The 6000-nt window shown below is 36.9% G+C and overlaps 1 protein-coding gene across 4 annotated transcripts in view; it reads right to left on the reverse strand.

Moving 5' to 3' along the window:
- ccdc142 (coiled-coil domain containing 142) overlaps nt 1–5573 on the reverse strand; it is a 132604-nt gene extending 127031 nt beyond the window's left edge. For all 4 annotated transcript variants that reach the window (XM_051928672.1, XM_051928671.1, XM_051928670.1 and 1 more), the window contains exon 1: nt 5389–5573. The gene's annotated coding sequence lies outside the window, so the exon portion shown is untranslated. The remainder of the gene's footprint in view (nt 1–5388) is intronic.
- Nucleotides 5574–6000: the final 427 nt, after the last annotated feature.

Below are 6000 nucleotides of genomic sequence, written 5' to 3' on the forward strand. Positions count from 1 at the left end.
AAACAGCTTGACTAACGAAGCTACAAACACGAGCCCGCATGGACAAATACAATGAACATAGACGCCTAAAACGCGCATCTGAAACTGCGGAAGCAAAGCAGGCACGGGTTCAAAACGAAACACCACAACTGACGGAGATACACACACGAGCCCGCCTGGATAAAATCAATGAACGCAGGCGCCTACAATGCACGTCTGAAATGCCACAAGCAAAGCGGACACGGCTCCAAAACGAAAGAGCTCGACTAACGGGGCTACAAACACGAGCCCGCCTGTATAAAAACAATGAATGCAGGCGCCTACAACGCGCTTCTCAAACAACGCAACCAAAGAAGTCACAGCTCCAAAACGAAACATCTCAACTGACAGATATACAGAAACGAGCCCACCTGAATACAATTAATGAACGCAGGCACCTACAACGCGACTCTCAAACAGCAGAGGCAATACATAAACGGCAAAGAAAGGAACGACAGCCGCTAAACAATTCCGCCAATTAGCTGACAACGCATTCAGTAATGAGTCCACTATTAATGAACATTCATTAGGATTAATGAATATCATTTGCTGTCATTGTCATTCACTTAACTTCCCTGAAGAAACAACTGGCACTACAACTAATGAGTTTACACGTTGTTGTCAAAAGGGTCAGGTTAGACTGCCTCCTTTAGATGACTTTCCTGAATATCTACGGAAGCTTCTAACTAACAATGTACCCGAAAGTAAAAACTTTATGGACTGCATTGGATCCTACAATAGTTCATTTCCTTTTGCATCTACCAGGTAAATATCAGGCCACCAGCTGGCAATGGCAGACCCTTCCTGAAAACAAGCAATACACAGAGCTGATAATGAGAAACGTCGCTGAAGTCATAAACGGTCACCCATTAGCTAAGTCTACAAAAGTACTTTCAGGATCACATTCTAAGAATACTGTTTTGATTCCTACAGTTGACATTCCAAGTTCTTACCTGGAATTACCTTTTACACTTAAACGACACCAATTTCCCATTAAACCTGCATTTGCCATGACAATCAACAAATCCCAAGGACAAACCATGGACAGAGTTGGCATATACCTCTCTGAGCCTGTACTTGGACATGGACAACTTAGAGAGAGAGAGAGAGAGAGAGATAGATAGATACATACTTTATTAATCCCAGGGGGAAATTCACATACTCCAGCAGCAAAAAATATTAAATTAAAGAGTAATAAAAAAAATCAAGAGTTCGGCGTTCATCTGACATTAAAGTTAAAGTTGTAGATACTCCACACCAAGGAAAACTCATTCAAGGACAACACACCATCTTTACTACAAATGTTGTGTATAAAGAAATATTCCAATATATCTTTCTAATGTGCCATGCTATGGGTTTTTTACTTCCTTTGTTCGTTATCTACACCTTTACACTCCAATATATCTCATACATACATCAATGTATTTCGGGTTACCCAACACCAGGGGTTGGCGAGCGAAGCCCCCTAGTTTTCATAGAATGCACTTAATGCTGCAGGGCTTAAAGACAGCACACATACATGTAATAATGCAACTGGAAACATTTATTTAGAAATTCCATTTCTTTTCTATGTATTTTTGCTATTCATTTAAGGTATTAAACCTGAACACATTATTGAACCTGTATACATATTTATTTATTTTCAACCACCAGATTTTGACCTTAAAATTATACTTAAATGTCAAGTGCAATGATGAAGGGATTACAATCTTTAAAGAAACAGAGTACCTTTCTTTAATAAAAAAAAAATACTTTTGTCTCTCTATGCTGGAATCCTGGGATAGTAAAGAATGCAGTGCTGCTGTGGAAATGATTCAGGCAAAACACACCTTTCATGGAAACATGCAGTCATTTAATCGTTAGTTTATGAATAAAATCTGTGTAGCGATTTTAAGATGGAATCTTTTGTCGAACAACTAAAGCAGACTAAATCTATTGCAAAATCATAAAGCTAGACCCTCTACTTATAAATACTCTTTAAAAAAACAAACAAAAAAAAAAAAAAAACTGTTTGCTTCAACAGTTGACCTACTAAAATGACATCCTCCATTAGTGAGAGTGCTTAAATTTTTAGTGATGTGTCAAACTACAGTCTTGAGATAATCCCATAAACTTGGTGGACACTCAACTTTTCCCCTAGTTTAAAAATGTAATCTGTACCTCTGCCAACACTCGCCTTTCTTACACATGAAAGCTGTGCATTTTTATTGTCTCTCTATTATATAAAAATAATCCTGGGATGAGACGAGACAAGACTTTTTCAAAGAGATACTTTATGTCCTGCGAGACAAGACTTTGTGCCAAGAGGTTTAACCACACCCAGGGCCGGAAATAAAAAACAAAGAGTAGATGACAAAGTAGAACATCATTAAGAGGTTCAAAAACATTGGCACGATACACATGCAGAACAGGTTAGAGATAATGAAAGTACTAAAATTCGAAAGTCTCAAAAATTTATAGTAAAGATCGAATTAGCACAAACAAACGGAAATTACTCAGTGAAATAACGGAACAGTGAAAAGAGATCAAATATAAGGACATAGGTGATATGACAGAAGTATGTAGATATTGTTTGGATTTAAACTTTACGTCGGAGATTTGTAGATTGTCTAATTTATGTTGCCATCACGGAAAAGCAGTGTTTCTTCCCAATGAAAAGGCGTATCCGCAAGAATTAAAAGATTTGTTGTTTGGTGAAAGTGAAATCCACATACGTGAGCGGCAAAGATACAAAGTTGGCTGGCGCGTAGCACAAGCCTTTGGGGGGGGGTTATGGGTTGGTGAGCGAAGCACCCTAATTTTCTTAATTTTAAACAATGTCTCATATTCATCTTCCATTTTTAACAAAACTATGAGAAAGCTATTTGACTAGTTTCTATAAGCAAACAGTTCTTGTTTGCTGCTTGCTTTTCGCTTCACGCAAAAAAAAAAGAGCAGGTGGAGGAAACTGTTTTGGTTAGACTACACTTTTTTCATTGTGACCACTACTTGCATATCAAAGCAAGTTATCCCATGAATGGGCTGAATTTCACAAACAAATTAAAAGAATCTGAAGAATAACAGATGAGGATATAAACACTAAAAGAGTAAAATTTAAATATAAAATACATATGACCATCCATTGAAAAAATTTCTTAACACGGTCACTTTAAAAATGTTCACATTTTTTAAAGTAAATGAAGCGTCTCAGTTAAAGATTATAAATAACTGGCATGATAGCTAAAGAAATTAATTGACAAACTATAAGATACTTTATGGAAGGATTTACAAATGACAATATCATTACCAAGTCTGAACCAAACTGCTTAGTTTTTGACAAGTGGTAAAATAATGGTATTATATCCACTTGCTTCAATTCAGGGTCACTGATTGCAAGAGAGTATTCTAGTAGCACAGAGGCGGGAGAAGAAACGTAAAAATTTAAAATACAAACCATCCGGTATAACATGCAACTCGTAATGGGTTGAAAGATCATACGAAATACAAAAAACTACATACAGCAGTATAGGCTTTTAAAAAAAACAAACAAAACAAAAAAAAAAAAAACTATTTTAAACCCTAGAATCAAATTTAACAAGTGTATTTTACATATAGTGTCTGTCTATTGCAAAAGCCATGCCAAACCACTTGATGTACAGATCCATTTTACATCTGTTTATATCTATCCTTTACAGTTAGGGCACAAGCAAGTTAAGTGATTTGTTGATTACCCTAACTGCATGCCCTTAGTGTGTGAGAGGAAACCAGAGAGTTCTGGGAGGCATCAATCAAAATGGATATCAAAGTGCTGTGAGGCGTAAACAAAGTTCACTTTGCCAGTGCTGCTCAAGAATATAAATACCAAAAACAAACAAAAATGTAAACTTTGCCATGGTAAACTATGCTAGGTAACGTCTACATTGTCTTTTCCCGCCATATGGTGATGCAGTCAGCATCAGTGTGTAAGTGTTTTATATACAGTATCTTACTCAAGATTAATCCTTCACTCATCAAGGAGTGGTGATGGAAGGCCCCATATGGAGCCCTAAGTAGGGGCCCCCTCGGTGCCTGGTGCATACAGACTTTACTAGGAGGCATCCGGAGTACCCCCTTAGTGTCTGGTGCGTGCGCCCCTTAACTTACCTAAACGGCTGCCTAATGGTTTAAGCATATATGCATGAAAGTGAAAACACGAGGAGTATCTAAAGCAGTGGTTCTCAACCTTTTAGGCACTGGGGCTCAGATTGGTCTAGTACGTTCTTTTAAAATGAATGTTTGGTTCTGGTTCTTGAGATAAATCTCGAGAGGTTGGTAAGGAATTGGAAGAGCTGGTACTGGGTGATGTCACAGGGTATTTTCAGTCCATATGCAGGAGCAAAATGTCCCTTTGATTAGGGTCCAATTGAAATGTGTAATCAGCAGCCTTTTCAGAGATTAGCGATGGCTTTATTAAAAAAAAAAAAGTTGTAAGAATTAATGGTTCTGATTTAAAGGATCGTCTTTTTTTTTTTCTTTGTCATTCTGGTGTGGGTTCAGACCTAAGCTACGTGTGCATATATTTTATTTAATTTTTTAAAATAAGCGTTTATAAAAAGACAAAATTTCCCCTTATGGCCCAATGCAATTCTACATATAGCGTTCAGCGACACACAGGTGATCTGAAGTACCTCCATATAATGACTAACTCGACAATTTTTAACTATTCAACGGTACAACAGTTGGTTTAGTGTACTAAATATTTTATTTCCAGTACATACGGTCTTTTATAGAAAGTCAGTTTTTTATACTTCATTACCGTATTAACAAATGATGTAGACGTCCACTGACTGTACAAGTTGCGTATACAGATTTACTTCATAAGCAGCAATCTATCTGCCAAAACAAGTCAGCAAAAAAAAAGTTAAAAACAATACGAATCGGCAAAACTATAAAATCTAATCAGTTTTCACGGAGGGTTGAAACCGACGTCGCAGTTATCGGCGCTCGCCTGGAATTTAGTCAGGGTGTCTCCCTACCACTGGGCGCACACACACCCACTTTTTAACCACCAGTTCCAAGACCGCAATTGATATAGTCTACTCCAAAAGCTTCTAGAGAAAGCCAGAAACCTACACACGGTGACAATTTACAGTTAGCCAGATGGCATTAAAGTTTAAGCAAGAACATATTTCTGAAAATAGAAACTTGCGTATTTTCTCACATATAAAAAAAATGTAATTTAATGGGTACAAGATATTTAAAAACAGTCGGTTCCATTAGTCAACATTTTCCCGACTTAATATTTAGCGTTTGCTTTTAGCAAGTCAAGTTCCAAAGCAAAAGCACATTTAAAACTGAACTGCAAAATATTTTCACAAGTATTTCCATTGTTCGAGTTAATAAAATACATACCTTTTTTTTTTCTAAAACAGTCTTACCAACATTTTAATTAACATTTTACTTATTGCTGATGTTCAAGCGATCTACGAAGAAAGTCCTGGTTGCTTTGGCTGTACAAATATTGATAAAATAAATTAGAAATAAAAAAGTATCGCATGCACCAGTGTTGCCATTTTGATATTAAAGGCCAATCCTTTCCGAGGACGCGCAACACTTTAACAACACGCCACGTAATTGGCCATTCTTGACATTAGAGGCGTAAAATAAGTCAATAACAAGAATATTTATTGGTGCCTGTGCACGTGAAGATATGGGATTGGACAGGCTGGGTATGGTTTCTACCGTAAACAGTGACGTTTGACATTTGGTTGTTAAGAGCGCAGGCGGGTGATGTAGTTTTTTTTTTTTTTTTTTAACAGTGGCTGGAGTGCCAAAGCACTCTAGAGAACGTACACAATACAGTATACAATACTGTCTACCAGAGATATCCTGCTAAATCAAATTATTTTTTCTTTACATATTTCAGTTCTCCTCTTTGCATTTGAAGTTCAGTTTTAAACGTATTGAACAGCGGAACAGCGCATTTAGCATTTTGTGCACGATTCTCCTAATCAACAATACCAA

Source organism: Erpetoichthys calabaricus, chromosome 5 (assembly GCF_900747795.2).
Source record: "Erpetoichthys calabaricus chromosome 5, fErpCal1.3, whole genome shotgun sequence".
Taxonomy (NCBI): Eukaryota; Metazoa; Chordata; class Cladistia; order Polypteriformes; family Polypteridae; genus Erpetoichthys; species Erpetoichthys calabaricus.